General features: G+C 32.8%; 1 protein-coding gene and 1 pseudogene across 1 annotated transcript in view; both read right to left on the bottom strand.

The window, feature by feature from the left end:
* ZNF804A (zinc finger protein 804A) overlaps positions 1-18695 on the bottom strand; it is a 261665-nt gene that overhangs the window by 205085 nt on the left and 37885 nt on the right. The gene's annotated exons all lie outside the window — the stretch shown is intronic.
* LOC109458846 (non-histone chromosomal protein HMG-14 pseudogene) lies at positions 2059-2771 on the bottom strand (annotated as a pseudogene).

Raw genomic sequence — 18695 nt, 5'->3', positions numbered from 1 at the left:
CGTTATGGAAGGCAGTGTGGAGGTTCCTCAAAAAATTACGAATACAATTACCATATGACCCAGCAATCCGTCTCCTGGGTATCTACCCAAAAAATCTGAAAACATTTATGCATAAAGACACGTGTGCTCCAATGTTCATTGTAGCTTTGTTTATGGTGGCCAAGACATGGAAACAACCAAAATGTCCTTCGATAAATGAATGGATAAAGACGTTGTGGTATATATACACAATGGAATACTATTTGGCAGTAAGAAAAGATGATATAGGAACATTTGGGACAACATGGATGGATCTTGAGAGTATAATGCTAAGGAAAATAAGTCAGACAGAAAAAGCAGAGAACCATATGATTTCACTGATATGTGGTATGTAAACAAAAAACAACAAAAGAACAAGACAAACAAATAAGAAACAAAAACTCATAGACATAGACAATAGTTTAGTGGTTACCAGAGGGTAAGGGGGGGCGGGGGGTGGGAGATGAGGGTAAGGGGGATCAAAGATATGGTGACGGAAGGAGAACTGACTATGGGTGGTGAACACACAATGGGATTTATAGGTGATGTAATACAGAATTGTACACCTGAAATCTATGTAATTTTACTAACAATTGTCACCCCAATAAATTTTTAAAAAATTATATATATATATATATATATATATATATATATGGATATAACAGGAAAAAAAACAAAAAGCAAAATAGCAGGCTGAAAGAAACTTTACATTGAACAATGGAAATAATTTGAAATTTCAATTTATTATTGGCATAAAATATTGTAGGGAGTCTTCTCCTTTAGATAAGTATATGGTAATTTGCACATGCATATCCATATAAATTAGCTGAATGTTAAGTTGAAAAATTGAAAATCAGAAAGAGCAATACTTTTGTCTCTAATTGCATCTTCAAGATGTTATAACACCAAAAAAAAAATAATAAAAACTAAATCAAAGTCATCTGATTAAAGTGTCTTTCGACTCAATACAAACATAAAAGGAGTAGTTCTGCCTAAAGAAAAACTTGTGCTTTATCTGAGGCAAAATATCTAAGATTTGTGAGTGTGTGTGCGTGAAATTAAAGGCTTCATATTAAGGGATGTATATGACTTGTAATATTGTAAGAATGACTACATTTCATGTGTTATGACATTACTGCTGTGAAATTTAATATTTATTTTATATAGTTTTACTTTAATAATAGAGATTTTATTGTTTTGAGGATAAGTATACAGACATTTCAATTTATACACAATTGTTAACCTACGCACCAAAAAACCTAAAATGTCATGTAGTTGTGATTCTATTCTTTCTTTTTTTTTTTTTTTTTTTTTTTTTTTTAGTTTCAGGTGTACAAAACAATGTAATAGTTAGACATTTATCATTTATATCCCTCACACAGTGATAACCCCTCTCCCCGCACGTACTAAAAGGCACCTTTGTGATTCTATTCTAAACAGCTTTTCCAGTGACTTTCCAACTTAAAATTTGGAGTTTAATTTTCCTTAATAGAATATCAAGTACCAATATCTTCAAATGTTGATATGCTGTTACATAAAAGTACCACTAATTCATATTTTAATATTATATGCACTACATAATCAAATTTTCAATCTTTCACAGCACATAGACAAAATTACTAGGAAAAATGGGCTACCATGACCAAAGATGTCACAGAGTGCACAGAAGCCTGACAGGGAAAGCCAAGATCAAGGGGTGGTTTTCTTTAGAAAACAATTTTACCAAAACCATGAGAATAGAGGTAATTTAAAATCTTCACGACATATTAAATGCACGACTGACTCCAAATTCCCATTTAGTATTCTTCGTATTATAGGATATAAAAACCACCCCCATCTATTGAATGTTAAGCTGATATGGAAGACAATCAAAGCCTCCCATATTCAGCATCCCACTATTTTCTGGTTGCACCAAAAACATAAACAAGCAAATGATTTCTTAAAAATGTTTCTAGAGCTACTTAAAAACCTGCATTTACAAAATATTTGATAAAAAATTTCCTCTGGATTGTACATGAAGGGAGAGTGACCACTGTGATATTAGTCAAACGTGGCTTCTTTCTCTCCTGCTTCATCAAGAGTCTGGACTCGCCTCGTTTTCAGTTTCTCCGTTTTTTGCAAGTAAGTCTTTAGTTTCTTGATGAGACACTTTGGACTGTTTCTCCTTTTCCTTTTTGTTATTTGTTTGTTTGTTTGTTTGTTTGTTTTTGTCTGCAGATTTATCCTTTCCTGCTGCATTTTGTTGGGCTTCCTTTCCACTTTTGCAGGAGCGGGTTTAGCTGACAACCTCCCCGACCTCCTTTTGGGCTCCCCCTTCTCTGCCTGCTGCGTGGAGTTGACCTTCCCCTCGGGCATCCTGGCAGCAGGGCCAGTGCATGCCAGCCTGAGGGGCTGCTGCATGCTGATAGCAATAGTGAAGATGGCCTGCTTGACAACTTTTTAATATTTTTAATAACTAGGGTGGGGATATCTTATAACATTGAAAAGTATTACTTCTTTTAGTGTCATCATTCAAAATTAGTTTTCTCACCAGAAAATATCGATATGTAAGTTTCACTTTAAATTTTGAAGTCTAATATTTATTTGGAAGCATATTTTATTAACTAGGGTGGGAATAACATATTCTCTGGGAAAGGACTATTTCTTATGTTAGTGTCATCACCCACAATGAGTTTTATCCCCAGAAAACGTGTATGTTCTTAGTAAGTTTAAGTGTGCACTACATGAAGAAAATGTGGTCTCCTTGCTTAGAAATATTGAGATAACTTTTATTGGTAATTCATTTTTGCCACTGGAAGATACTGAAGATAGGAGTAGGTAGTAGATATTTGAGTATGTTACACATTCCAGTTCTCCCAATGGGAAAATATTTTACCACCTCCAAAATTCCTGATGTACTTTTAAAAACAAAGCAAACAAACAAAAACCCTTTCCATCAGACTTCTCTTTTCTGGATTTGAGCATATAAATTATTGATAAAAGATCTTTCTGTGATGTTTGATTATTTAAAATATTTTTCCTCTGTGTTTTCTATTATTTGTATGTATTAGTAAATGAAATGAAACATAAAGATTTAAACTTTAAAAAAGAAGAGGTTATAACATCTAAGTCTCATGTTATTGAGAAACACCAGCTAAGTCTTTTGTCATGGCAAGATGGGTAAATACGAGACTCTGAAAATATATGTATCAAAAGACAAAATCATATTTAGTTTAGAGAAAATAAGTGTCCTTAGAAAGTGTTCAATATAGAAAGAGCTCATTTTAGAAAACTTTTGAATCCCTTGAAAAAAAGGAAAAGCTCATGATCTCATAGAAATAGAAGACAAAAGGCTCAAATGAGAAAAAGAAGACAAAAGATGAAATGGGACTCAGATAATATTTAAAACATAATTTGGGATTAGAATAGAGCTAGATGCAACTAGAAGAACTGTAGAGATGTAGAAGAAAGACAAGAATTAAAAATAATGAGAAAATTATAGAAGCCACACAAATTGGAATAAAAACAAAGTTCAAAACCACAATTGAAGATAATTTTCTGATCAAAAAAGAGACTTGAAGTGGAAAATTATAAAGACATACTGTGTTCCCTGCAAAACTCTTTTAAAAAACACCCAGCCAGTATTTGAATACTTAAAAATAGAGATAAGTATAACAAATTATGTTTTAAAAATTTACATATAAAATTTAGAATGTCAAAAAAATTCTGTAATCAAAGACACAAGGTAATTTTTAAACAGTGGTTTGACTCCCCACCCCCAGATTATTGATTATTGGGTGGAAGAAGGGGAAATTTAGGGGATGGGATAAAAGCACAATATACTTCTCACCTATACAAGGAGATAATTGAGGATATCTCCTTTGTGACTTAAATGATTGGGAAATATAGATTAAACCATATCTTGTAAAGTTGCAAGACAATTACTATCAGGATTATTTAAAGCATTTTCCTGATAGTAATTGTCTATCAGGAAAATATTGAATAAATAAATACAATCAAATAAGAAAATATTATAAGGCAAATTAATGAATAGAAATACAAAAATTAAATAATAACTGGAAAATAGGAGCAAAAACAACAGTTTTGTAAATTTATAAAAACACATAAAACTGCTATCTGAAAATAAAGAGATCTTTACATTGGATTTTTAAAGAGACTTAAATTAAACACAATGAAATAATAGGCTTACTTAGTTTATTAGCTAAATAAGAGTTTAACCAAAAATGGTTGACTAGTTGAAGTCTGTTCATAAACTAAACTGGAAAATTTTTAATTATATAATAAATAATATGTACAAAATCGTATAGATTATCATGGTAATAAACTATAATGTACTGCTTACCACATCACGTATGTATAAATTACTATAATAAATATTTATAGAAAATATTTATCTTAAGCATTCAATAAGTTATTAGACAACTGTGTAGCGGTAACTTGAATAATGGAACTGTGTGTGTGTGTGTGTGTGTGTGTGTGTGTGTGTGTGTGTGTGTGTGTGTAATTCTAATTCCCACAGGAAATGAACCTTCTTTTCAAGTATCTATGAAATAAAATTAATCAATAATTTCCCTCCCCATGAAATACACTAATGTCTGCCAAACTAGGAATTGTAAAAGGTGCAGTACTAATAAACTATACTTCAACAACCCAAAAGCAGCAATAATAACCATCACCTCCTCCTAACTAACTGAAAAATATTAAAATAATTACTACAATATTATTTAAAGAAAAGGAAAAGTGACTTGAACTACAACTGTGTAGGAATGAGTAATATGGTACACTAATGCTAAGAGATATTGTATAACTGTTAACGACCTGTTTCTAAAAATCATTGCCTGTAATTGGAGATGTTCACAATATTATATTATTTGAAGATGCAATTTTTCTATACAACATGATTTCAACTTAAGAAAAAAATATGTATGCTGCATAGCAAAATAGTAATATTTTACCATATAAACAGTAGTGATTTTTGTGGTGATTTTATGAATACATTTAAAAAAGAGAATTTTATTTTTTTAAAAGTTCCAGACTATATTATTACTATTAATTAAAAAGTATGTTTTAAAATAAGCTAACAGTAGGAGATACTAAAATAAAGTGCATTTGTAAGAAATACAATATCTGAGTGACATATGCACACTAATCTTCCAGCAGCAAAGGTATGTAAGTGAGCTGCAAAGATAGGTGACTTACAATTGCCCAGGCAGTAATCAGACTCGTGGACCTTATCCAATCATGGCCATGAGTTCTCATGATCTTTCTGACTTTAACAATCAAACTCTGACCTTTCTTCTGTTTGGTATACCTATTCTTTCCAATCTCTATCCTTTCTCTCCATTTTTAGATATTTGAATTAACCATTGCAAAGGTCTACATTGTACCTAACTCATACTTTTTGTTTTTGCTTAATGACGTTGTTCCCTATCATTACAATAAACTATTCCATGATTTAAGTTAGCCTTGAAATAAAAGCAAATTAGCATAGGCATATGTTCTTCTTATGCAGAAATTATGTCAGGAAATGTTTAAGTAACAGCTAGAAAAACACAGGCATCAAAACTTCACAGTCCAATACTTCAAACTGAGAGAAAAACAAATACCCATGTGAAACGACCCTTTGTCAACCTTGCTAAATTTTAAGAACTATTTGCACTATTTTTATTTTTCAAAGAGAAAGAACTCTAATATATATAGTCAGTAGGCTGACTAATTTAAATCCCAAATCACATGATACATGTTTCAGATTTTTTACAACATTTTGTATATTATAATACTACAGTAACTTCTATGGCCACTCTGGGAAGCATTTGACTTGAACTAGGATATTCTATTCAGAGTCACCTTAGAAAGGAAAGAGAGTATGATTTCTCAGGAACCAATGGGCAACATGTTTTAAGTGGTATGTAGAGACCTCCAAATGAAATTCTGATTAAAAAGTTTCCTTCACTAAAACACAATTTGACAATTTTAAGCAACAACAAATTATTTTCCCTAGTAAATCTTCCTTCTTCTTGTTCAATTGCTTCCCTATCGACTGCTCTCCACATACCCATTATTCTTCTAATCTCTCTCCTTTCAGTTTCATCAACTCTTCCCTCCTCTTCCCTTTGTTTCTCTATCAAAAGAAAAAAAAAAAGTAATGGTATCTGAACCAATAGCTATAGCAAAAACTGAAGAAATCAGCTTTATTTGTCATTCTTTGGGTAGTCTTTGCTTGTATCCCAAATGGCCTTATATTTTGGGAACAAAATATACACATTTAAGTATTCAGGAAATTAGTATATATAAATATTTAATTTTACTTTATTTTATAGACCATTAAATTAGAACACATAACTGTTGTTTGAATCTACAATCAAGCAAAATGACTTCAATTGCCATTACATTGATTTACACTATAATGAGGAAACATGAAAGGACAATGTAGAAAGAGAGAAGATCAAAAGATAATCTATACTAAACAAAGGAAGGAGAAAAGTGCTTAGAAAGATTCTGGAGACACATGCTATTTCACAAAACATAGAAAGGGTCCTCTTTCATAAATAATTTATTTTAAATGCCTAGGAATTAACCAATCAAGGATTTCATCAAATCTCATATCTCAAACACCAACGAATAAAATAATTAAAAAGTTAAAAAAATGTTCTATGAAATTATGTTACTGTCTCCTTGTTATAGTTTGTAACATTCCCTAGATTTTGCACCCCTATAATATAGTAAGCATTTTTTTAATTCAGTGTAATGCTCTTTTTAAAAACTATTTTCCCCCTAGAACTTTATTTTAAAAATTATAAACAGCTACATCTAAGAAATGAATATTTTCGACCCACCCAACTTGCACTCTGCTGGAGACTTTTTCATTGATCAGTGACAAATGAGCAACAAGGGTTGGTCCATGCTGGTCTTTCTTAGACGACTCTTAGGGGTTCATGGGCCTCAGGTGGGCAGTGGCTGGCCTCTGTGTGCTCTAAATGTTCAGAATGACCCCAGGCTCAGCATTGTCATCAAATCTAAATCTGCACTAACTGCTGAATACCACGTGTCCCATCCTGGTGACTCCCTGAGAACCTGCCTTAGCCAACTGGATACTGATCAAGCCTCTATTAGTGGTTGAGTCCTACAGGCAGCCGGCTGAAGGCGGCAGGCCTCTGGATGCCCTTGGCCTTTTCCTGAGCTTCTCCAGGGCGGGTACTGGTGGAAGCTGGCCAAAATTTGTAGCATGGCTTCTCCCATATGCCTCCATGTCCAGCAAAGGAAATGACCAACCAAGGATCACTTAGTGCCTTCTATCAGGTAGACCACAGCTAGGCACAGGCAGCAGCTGACCCTGACCTGCACAGAAGCCTATTCCAAGAGGCTCCAAAACCATCATACCTGATGGCCAGCTTCAGACCACAACAGAGCACTACCTGATTAACTCCACAAATGGCATACCAAAAATATGGTCACCGCAGGCACCTGTTGGGGCAAATCTCCTCCGTGAGGTCAGCCCCCACACAGTAACTCCTGCATTGTGGTCGTAGCCAATCTTCACAGTCAGTAAGCCTGAAGGTCCATCTCACCCACTGATGTGCTGATAAATATCAAAGCTCAACTACAAAAAAAATGGGTATAAGCAACCCAAAGAAGGGACAGTCCTGGAGCATCCAGCTCACATGACCAGGAAGACTGTGCACTGGGCCCCATAGGACACCTACTATATAAGGCCATCCTGCCAGACTGAGTTTCCCAATGCTTTTTCGTTTTGTGCTATTTATTTTTTGTTTCAACATGCATGTTTACTTTATATAAGATTAGTAACTTTCTCAATATGTAATATTAAAACTAGAAGTATCAGTAATAAATAAATTCTTCTTGTTTTTATGTTCTTCACTATGAAAGAGCCAGGAAATTTACTAATACTTTTATTTGAAGTTGTAGTAAAATATGTTTATTACAGTTGAGTTATTTAGCATAAATACATTGTAAAAATAAAGTAAAATCAGAAAAGTAATAGTACCTAAAGACGTATGTATCTCTTTTTAGTTATTCAAAGTAAATTTATCAAGAATATGTTTTATGTTCTTCATTGACTCACTGTGAGAAAAAGATGGCTAGAAAATATTTAATTCTCATTTATAAAAGAAAAACCCGAAATTCAAAATGTTTAGATGACTTGACCAAGATCATATGACTAATAAGTGAGAAAACAGAAGTAGGACCCAGATTTTATTATTTTTACATCATTACTCCTTGCACATTAATATGTTTGCTGTTCTTGATCATAGAAAGAAAATAAATAAAAAAGAAAATAAGTATACGATGCTTAAAGAAAATAAACAATAGGGTCTTAAGTGATGTTTTCAGTCAGGACAGGCCATCATTCTAAAAGATTTTGATTTTACCATGCAAAGAATCTAGCTTTTAAGACTACAGGGACAAGAATTGAGAGTGTGCTCTCGGGTATGAGCTCTTCAGATTCCTTCCATTTTTGGCACATGAGCGCTTCTACAACATGCCTAAATTGTGTGTATAGGATTGGGGTAGTAGGGAGAAAGAGTTGGGGATGTTGCCAGAGTTACTAATGAAACTTGGCTCACTGAGTAACCAGTTGCCATATGCCTACACAAGATAACGTAGAAAGAGGGAAAAAAAGAAAAAAAGAGGGTGAAAGAAGTAAGTACATTATCTGACTTCTACAGTTCTCTTTCTCGTTATATCCTAAGTGATGTATTTTGAAAACTATTATTGTTAATTTTAAGAAGAAGTTGCCCTAAAGAGCAAAGCAAAACTTAAACTTTAAAAAGGGTATTTGAAAGTAAATATGAAGCATCATTTTCTGTTATAGAGAATACTAACATATTCTCAGCTAATATGCCTAAGATTCAATAAATAAGAGACTATCCACTGAAAGGAAAGTTAAAGGAATGAAGGGGAGAGGCTTTGGAGTATAGGACAGGAATATTAAATGATAGCCATGTAAAGACAGATTAAGAGCAAACTAGGAACAAATAAAAAGAAACACAGTTTCTCTTAGCAAGTAATGAAGTTAGAAAACCCATTAAAACAGTTCAGTACCATAGGAAACACTAGAATGAAATTATATAATTAATCTTAGCATCAACCAGAAACAGCAGTGCCTGCAAACATTGAAATTTGTAGGTTTTCTGAGGCCTCTCTGCAATGGAAGAGAATCCCTAACCATATGAATGGTAAGTATATCGAGAGGGAGGGAGGGAGGGAGGGAGGGAGGGAGGGAGGGAAAGACAGAGAGAGAGAGAGAGAGAGAGAGAGAGAGAGAGAGAGAGGTGCATGTGTGTGTGTGTGTGTGTGTGTGTGTGTGTGTGTGTGTGTGTGTAAGACAGGAAGACATAAAGAGTTAAAAGAGATGCTATCTTGGATTATGAGATCAATCAGAGAGAATTGTGACTGATTTATTCTGTTAATATTCTGGCACATCTGTTGGGGTAAAATATCTAACTTACATTCATATGGAATATATGATTTCTAATCCTAGGAAATCAACAAACGCAGAAAAACCTACCATAAAGAGCTTATCTCTATGATGAAGGAAAACATTCTCCCTTTCTGCATATGTTGCAATTAAATTCTAGGAAACATAATGTAAAACACTATAAAGATATAAAGACATGTGCTGGAATTAAGTTTTCATGGTAGAATTACAATTACTTAATATTTAAAAAATTGGGTATGTTCTTTCGGAAATAAATTGTTATTAAATGCAGTGATATCTATGTTTATAAATATTTTCTATTCAATAATAAAACAATGAACTTCCTTTTTAAAAATAACATTTTGAAGTATAATTTACATATAATAAAATGCACTTGTTTTAAGCATACATGTCTATATGTTTTGATAAATGTATACACCTGCTTAATGATGATGACAATCAAAATATAAAACATTTCCATAATCCTGAAAAGTTCCTTTGTTTCTCTCCCTAGTCAATTCCCTCCCTGGTCAAAGGCAACAAACTGATCTACTTTCTGTTACTATAGATGATACTTATGTCTCTAAATGCTTTTGTCAGTATAATGATTTGAGATTTATGCCTGTTGTTCCATGTACCTCTTGTTTATATTGTATATTACCAAGTAGTACAATAGTGAGCTGAAGTAGTAAGAGAGGATATTCTCTTATATCCCACTTTAGGAGGAAATAAGTCAGCTTTCCATCTGTTAAGTATTATGTTAATTGTGGATTGTTCATAGATGTCCTTTATCAGGATGAGTAATTTCCCTTTTAGCTTGTTTAAAGCCACTAAAAACGAATCTTGAGCTTTGTCCAAACCTTTTTCTACATCTATTGTGATGATCATGTTTTTTTTCTCTCCCTTATTCTAAAACAATGAATTAAATTATTTTTATTTGTTAAACCAATATTACATTTCTAAAATATACCCCACTTAGCCATCACTTGGTCACTATGTATTATTATTTTTGTTTATTGATGTATTCAATTGCTAACACTTTGTTTAAAACGTTGTAGCTATGTTTGTGAGAGATATTGGTCTATAGTTGTCTTATATTGCTCTTGCCTCATTTTGGTATCAAGGAAATACTGCCTAACTAAGTTGAGATGCATTTCCTTCTCCTTTATTTTATGAAAGAAATCGTATGGTGTTGATAATATTTCTTAAATACTTTTAAAATTCACCAATGAAGCTACCCAATAAGTCACTTTAAAGAAACTGGAAATCCTGCCAAAACACTTTATGCAGAAATGTAATTTTAATAATGACATAAAGATTTTTGTCTCTTCTGTTTTTCGTAGAAAATATTGATGATGTCACTTCCTACAATTGTGTTCATTTCATTTGTATTTTGACACATATTTGAGGTCAGATCTATGAAATTACCAAGGCCAAATTTCCATGCTTATCCAAGTTATCTTGATCTCTACTTTTCTATCCTTGCCCCAAATAAAAATCTAACAATTTCCATACTTAAGATAAAGATGAATTAAAATGTGTGAAAACTGACAACTTTTAATTATTTATAAAATATCTCCTGCGTTGTTCTTTTTCATCCTTTCAGTTAAAAACCATTCTTTGGTAATTTCAATAGTTATTAGAAATCTAAAATAAAGTCAACAAATACTCAGTACTCAAGAATATCAATAATCAATGGAGCAAGAAAATTGAAGAATCATAAAACTTTATATTAGGAACAGTAGCGTAAAAGGGATAAAATGTATGGTGATGGAAGGAGAACTGATTCTGGGGGGTGAACACACAATGTGGTATACAGATGATGTAATACAGAATTGTACACCTGAAACCAATGTAATTTTACTAACAATTGTCACCCCGATAAACTTGGAGGAGGAGGAGGAGGAGGAGGAGGAGGAGGAGGAGGAGGAGGAGGAGGAGGAGAAGAAGAAGAAGAAGAAGAAGAAGAAGAAGAAGAAGAAGAAGAAGAAGAAGAAGAAGAAGAAGAAGAAGAAGAAGGAGAAGAAGAAGAAGAAGGGTAGAGTTTTACAAAGTGTATTGTGGTGTTACAGGGGCGGTTCATCTCATAAATCCTAAAAGTTTAAAAATGACCTCCTACAGAAGGTGATATCTGTGCTAAGTCCTAAAAGATAGTTAACAAATAGGTAAAAAATAAAGCTGTGTGAGTGTTTCAATGAGAAAAAAGGAGCATAAACAAATGCATGAAGGAAAAGAACAACATGAAGTATATAGAGAACCACAAAAACTGTTGATGAACTTGTGGTCTAGAGCTTCCCAAAAGTCTTTTCACAACAGATCTAGAGAAGCATCATACCACTCTAGGGTTAGGTTAGGTATCAAGGATAGCTGACTCTATCACCTCAGCCTTGGGGGTTCTTTGGGGACCTGTCATGGCTGAAGCCCCATGGGTAGTCACTTACTGCAATAAGTATCTGTTTCCCAGGGATGCAGTGCAATATCAGTTCTTTTAAATTCATACAAAATGTGACTGCAATCTTGCCAAGGTGAAGTGTGAAGACAGTGGAGGAAAAAAGCGGGGCTAAAGAGATAAGCAGCATCCAAATCATTGAAGACCTGCAGGCTACATCATAGAACCTGAATTCAGTTCTCATAGTGACAGTGAAAACTGGAGGATATATATGAATTCCAGGTTGAACATTTTTCAATTGGGAATGGCTAGAAGCAGGGGTTCTATTTAGACTATCTTCTCTCAAGGAAATAACAAGCAGTACAGTTTTCACATACACAACACAATACTATGAACATATCCACATGTTTTACTGTTTGAAGAACATAGAAGATGAGGCTCGATTGTGTGAAACTGATTTCTCTTAAAACACACCATCTTCTAATAATCCTAACTATACAAATGTCCCATTAAAAGTGCAATCTTTCAAGTTAAGCAATGCAGGTGACATTATTATGTATCACCCCCAGTGTTTCTTAATGCCCATTTTCTATAACATAAGATTTTCAAATAGTATCATGAAAGATTTCCTTTGATCATTAGTATTGTAAAAAAATAACATTTGATTATAATCGAAATATATTGTCAAAAAATGGAATTTATTAAAGAGAAACACGTTTTGAAATATAAAATTTAAATAATGATTTTAGTATCACTCAAGCTACCACTAAGATTCATTTTCTAAGATGGTCCATATTTTAACAGTATAAACAATAACTTTAAGTGGAATTAGGTGTCTATGATTAAATCTTCTTGTTCTGAATTGGCCTTGCTGGGATTAAGGATTTAGGAAGATGAGTAAAGGAAGGTAAACGTGAGCATGTTGACTCTGGGAATATGAATGGTGCATGGTAAGCAGCATGATGAGATGAAGATAGAAATAACCATCATTTTTATACCTTTGAAGTATCCATCTTCCTTGTCACAAAAGAATGAGAAAAATGGAGGCAGAACATTGTAAATGGTGATTTTTATGAACCACCTTCAGTGGTAATACCTAAAAAAGCCACCTAAGGTTATATTTATCAAATTTAATAAGTTCTATATTGTAACCAAATTTATATACTCAGCAGTTATGTAAATGTAACTAAAATATGATGGAAATTCTTTTGAACTTCAAAGTTCGAAGTTTGCAGTACTGACTTAAAAAATACCCATGAAACGATAAAAAAGATATCCATAGATCTAACATATTTTGTAAACCACCAATGTCTCTGTGAACTAAGGACCCAGAATGGATGCTTCAATTTCACAGCTATTGAAAACTTTGTATATGACTTGCGTCAGGGGTGGACCAAAGAACACTGATGCAAATTGATCCATATACAAAAATCTCCTTGTCACCAGATGGAGTGATTTTTGAAGCACCAGGCCTGCCATTCAGATTGTTCCCTAATCAAAACTCAATGAATTCACATCCATCAGTGGTGGGGATAGGATAAATAATAAATAAGATGGAAGAGTTTTGTTGCCAAATCCCTGTGAGACCTGAGCAAACCTCACAGTTCTACGTTGTTGTGCAGGAAGGATCAGGGAACATTTGACTGCCAGGGAATGATAATTAGCACACAGCAACAGGAGCAATGACAAGTTCTGTAGGATGCAGGACATCTATGTGGTCAATTCTAGACAAGAGAAATCCTTAATAGGCCCTTTCCAATATGCACTAGAGTAACTGGCTAGGAATGCACATGACGTTCATTGGAAGTGGGAGAAAACGAGGACACCATTCTTTAGTTTCCAAGGGGTCCAGAACTCAATGATATAGAATAGGATGGAGGAGTAAGGATTTTTTTAAATTTTTGTGTGAGTACTAGATTAGAAAATTTGTTTGACTCCCTCTTTTATGATTTTGTTGCACCCGCAGGCTACTGTGTCCCAGAGAACCTTTGGTTACAACTTTTTAAAGGTTATATTAAAATGGTTAGTTCAAGCTAAATCATGTAATTATTGTTAAGTACAATAATTCTGAAATCCATTAAATGTTATTTTCCAAAAATAGAACAATGTATAATGTCTGCAGAGTATTTTATAACATATTAATTCTAGTTAGAAATGCACACAACATAAATTGCACTGTTACCATTCCTGCTTTAAACAGAATTACTAGCACATTAGAAACCTGACCATAACTCATTTTGGATGATAGTACTATATTATTCCATTTTTTATATTTGGAATAAGGTAATAAAATGCTAACTAGTTATTAAAAAGAAATAAGCTTTTTCAGCCAATATGGAAAAGTTTTAAATATAATTATTCACACTTTATTGAAAATGGTCTCCTAAGTCTCTTTCCCCAGAGAGTATCAAGTTGTTATTGTAAACATTATATATATATTTTTAGTATAGTACTTAGTTTCCTTCTGCTTAGGATATCTTCCAAAGTTGGGGAAAATACTTTATGAAATACTTCACATTTTATCTTCTCTTTTATTACATAATTATCATGAGTTCTAAAAGAACCACCTACAGTATATTAAAATTGCTCTCTGAGGTGAAAAATACCCCTTGTTCTAAAACTAGATTTTAATTTGAAACTCCATCCCCTGCAATTAAAAATGAAATACGATATACTTGAATAACTTGCAGGTAAAGAAACTGATATTGTTTCAGAAACTATTGAAATCACATGGTTACGTTATTATGAAGCAATTTAAAAAGGTGTTACACATTATTTTAAAGCACCATTGAATTCAAATAGCAGTAGCATACATCAGGAAGAACGTGATCTGAAGAATCATAACTTCTAAAAAAGTAATACATAGGAAATAAATACCATTTGTTTATGTAAGCTGTTTCCTTACATCTTAACTGTCCTAAATATTTAAGGACTTAATCGTGATAGTCATGGAAAGTAAAGACTGGTAATTAAAGTGCCTTCATAATTAGAAGCATTAAATGAATTGAATACAGAAATGGATATTGAAAAAATAATAGAAACAAAGAATAGATGAAATGGAAAGACTGCTTTGGAACAGTTTGCATTATGATTGGGGAAACACACACACACACACACACACACACACACACACACACACACACACTCCTTGAGCTCATCTCCTGCTCTGTCCTAGACCAAGCACTTAATCGGGAAATAGAGAAAATTCAAATATTTATCACATTCATGTCTCAAGACCTCTCTAGTTTTCTGATACATTTATATACACAAGGTAATTTCAGTTATCAATTAAGGAATACAATATGAAATAACATGATATAATTTCTAGTAAATGCAGGTGAAATTAAAAAAGAAATCAGAGAAGATAAAAAAATGAAATTTACTTGAGTTGAATCATCTCTTATAAAATTGACCTTGAAGTCACAAACCAGTGTCATAGAAATGCATTATTTAAAAAAAATACCTTGAACACTTAAAGTTCAAGGCTCTTGTGTGCTAGAAACAGGAGGACAAATGAGGGGAAAGAAAGAATTGAGAAGAAGATAAATTATTTATCTTATTATTATCATATATTGTTACGTACATCTGATTTCTCAACAATCAGATGTATACAATAATAATAATATGAAATCATATTATTGCGTACATCTGATTTCTTATCCATCAATTCCCTGGAGCCTTTGAAGATATAATCTGCCTCAAGGCCTACTATGGCAAAGTAGAAAAACCTGGTTTATTGGAAAAAGTCATTTTTTCAGAATTAGGAAAATGTTCCACCTGCTCCCAAACGTTTGCTTGATCTTGTTCAAATAATATAAATGTCGAAGATATCAATTTCCTAATCTTATCGATGAAAAGGCTATAAAAAGCTAAAATTTCCTTTTGTAGGACCAACATTGATAAAACATGCATTCTAGAAAAATATTATGAATCTGTTTCCAATTACTTATAATTATATGGTAAATTTTAAGGAAAAAAAAAGAAATCTGCTACTGATACCAATAAAACCATAATGGGAGTAAGAAACGGGCATCCTTAGTTTTTAAATATCCTCAGGTGATCCCAATGTTCTGTGAATTTGGGGACTGACTGAATTCATTGATTTCAACATTTTTAATGGTTTTAATTCATTATTGTTGATACTGTCCTTTGTTTTGAGGTTCAAACCTGAGGTTCAGGTTTAATCGTGTGAGTCCCTTCAAACTGGCTACTGTGTCCCTATCACACACCTTTGTCATTTTTTGAACACACTGTTACTTTCTTTCATAATAAAATATTCCTAACTCATCTAGTGTTATTCAGGGCAGAAGGATGAAATCGCATTATGATTCTCAGTAAGAAACTCTTACACATTTTTACTCCAGGCATTTTGATAAAGATAATAAAACCTGTAATTATTTAATTCAGTTAGAATGTTTCAGCAATTAAGAATGAGATACTGAATTGTTCAATTAATGAATACCCATTGAGCTCAATTTATTAACTAAGCAAATATACTAAAGTATGAGGTAAGAATGTAGAGAATCTATATCTATATCTATATCTTTACTTTCTTTAATAATACTTTTGTCATACAAATATAAAATTTATTATTATTGTGTTATCCTCCATACCTGACTCTATGAAAGGTGATTTTAGTTTCTGCAACAGTGGTAACTAGTTACTTTGCTGTAGTGCTTAATGACTTCTAAATAAAAACAAGTAGACAGGATTATAATGTTACTCCCAAGCTACTATTTACTCTTGAAGTGGAGCATCTGGCTTGACTTAATAGCTAAATTTCCATATGAAATCCTTTCCAGTGTTAGACAAACAATATGCAGTTGTTTTAGATGAAAAAAAGTGCTTATATTGACAAAATGGAGAAAATGTCTTGTTGAATGTGTATATAATTTCTCAACAGGTACATATAATTAAAGTAGAAAATTAATTACAAAAGCTCTACGTCTTTGCTAGAGTAGTTTCCAAAATAATAACCTCTATTTGATAATCAGAACGCTGTATTTCATGATTTCCAAAGAAGAAGAAAAATGCTATGAATTTTAACCACTCTTCTATAAAATGAAATATTGAATTTTCTATAGGTATTATGATTATAGAGCTTTTTCAAAGGAAAAGTATACAAAATTACTATTGCAAAATTTCAGAAAAAATGGATATTAATTTTCCATGAAGAATGTAAACAATCAATGAAACTTGAGTGCTAACAAATACCACAAACATTCTCTTCCAGTTTGTATTAGTTTCCTATTGCTGCTGTAACAAATTACCAAAAACTATTTGCTTAAAACAACAGAAGTGTATTATCTCATAATTCTGGAGGTCAGAAGTACAAAAGAGGTCTCATTTAGCTATATGAAGGTCTTCGTAGGGATCTGTTCCTTCCAAAGGCTTAGGGGAGAATCCATTCTGCTGTCTTGTTTTGCTTTCTAGAGGAAACAGGTTATCTCTCTCTCTCTCTCTCTCTCTCTCTCTCTCTCTCTCTCTCTTTCTCTCTCTCTCTCTCTCATCTGCTTCTGTTATTCCATCTCCTTCTCTGCCTCTGGTTCTCCTGTTTCCTTTTCCTATAAGAACCCTTTTGATCACATAGGGCCCACTCATGTATTCCAGCTGAAGACCCTTAACATAATCACGTGTGCAAAGTTACTCTCCCATATAAGGAAATGTATTCACAGGTTTCAGAGATTAATGAGTGGGCATCTGTGAGGGGCTGTTATTTTACCTACCACATAGATTAAGTGCTCACTTCTACCAGGTTAAGGCTCTTCTGTTGTAACTGAATTTGGGTACGATGGATAATTATTTAAAATATACAAAATTAATCAGAAATTAAGGCATACAAAATAGTAATTAAAATGAATTTGTAATATATTGCTATATTGAACTACATATTTCTGTAAGCAGTTTACTCTTGTGATCTATCAAATGACTTACTGAAGAATTTGAAATTTGGGGAATATCAGTTTTATAACTTCAATACTTTTTTTCCTCAGTCCATTTCACTGTCAGTGGTGATCATCCATGTTGTTTTTTTCCTGGAAACACCAGACTTCATACAGCACAAGAAATATCAGATATACTAAGATAGTTTCTATTTTAGATACATTGAAAGGAAAAGGCGTATAATAACCAACTGCAATTAAAATATCTTAGTATTGCAAATTTTACACAAACATATGGCTATATGAACACATTGCTAAAGTCTGTCTTAGAGCTTGGATGGGATTCATTCAAATGGAGATTGGGGATGGGTAAATCCAAAGTTTAACTTTAGAGGAAAGATAACTCCAACTCTTTTCCTTATATTAAACATTCAGGTTGTTTTGATTTTATTTTATTTTGCTTATTTTGTTTTTACAAAAAAATGCCAAAATGCATAGATTTATACCAATATCTTTGTGTACATTTGTGATTATAGACTCGTTAAGTTGTAAGATTCATATCAAGGTGTTGAGTAAGATATTTTGTCCTCAGAACAACAACAACAACAAAACACATAAGAATCCTATAATCTGAAGAATAACCTACATGTAGGGCTACTTATCCATTCAAAACCACTATTTCAACTAACTTATTTTATTATTCAAACTCAATTTACCCCTTTCTCTTTGTCCAGTTTATCTGAATGGAGAACTGAGGAAGGAAGTGTGGTTTCCAGCACCTGATGGGAAAGAGATTAATCTTAATGAGGGGCTTCCCAACTATCTTTTCTTTAGAAATTCACTTTGAGGAAAAAAATCCCAAAAGATTCACTTATAGAGCCTGGGGATATTTGCTAGATGAAAGAACTGATATTCTATACCCAGGTGAGAGTTCTGCTTGATCAGTAGACCCATTTAGTTTACAAAT

The sequence above is a fragment of the Rhinolophus sinicus genome, chromosome 17, assembly GCF_057876585.1.
Source record: "Rhinolophus sinicus isolate RSI-liver-muscle chromosome 17, RSI-T2T, whole genome shotgun sequence".
Taxonomy (NCBI): Eukaryota; Metazoa; Chordata; class Mammalia; order Chiroptera; family Rhinolophidae; genus Rhinolophus; species Rhinolophus sinicus.
Note: the sequence above shows the minus strand (reverse complement) of the source record. Positions and strands in the feature narration are given on the sequence as shown.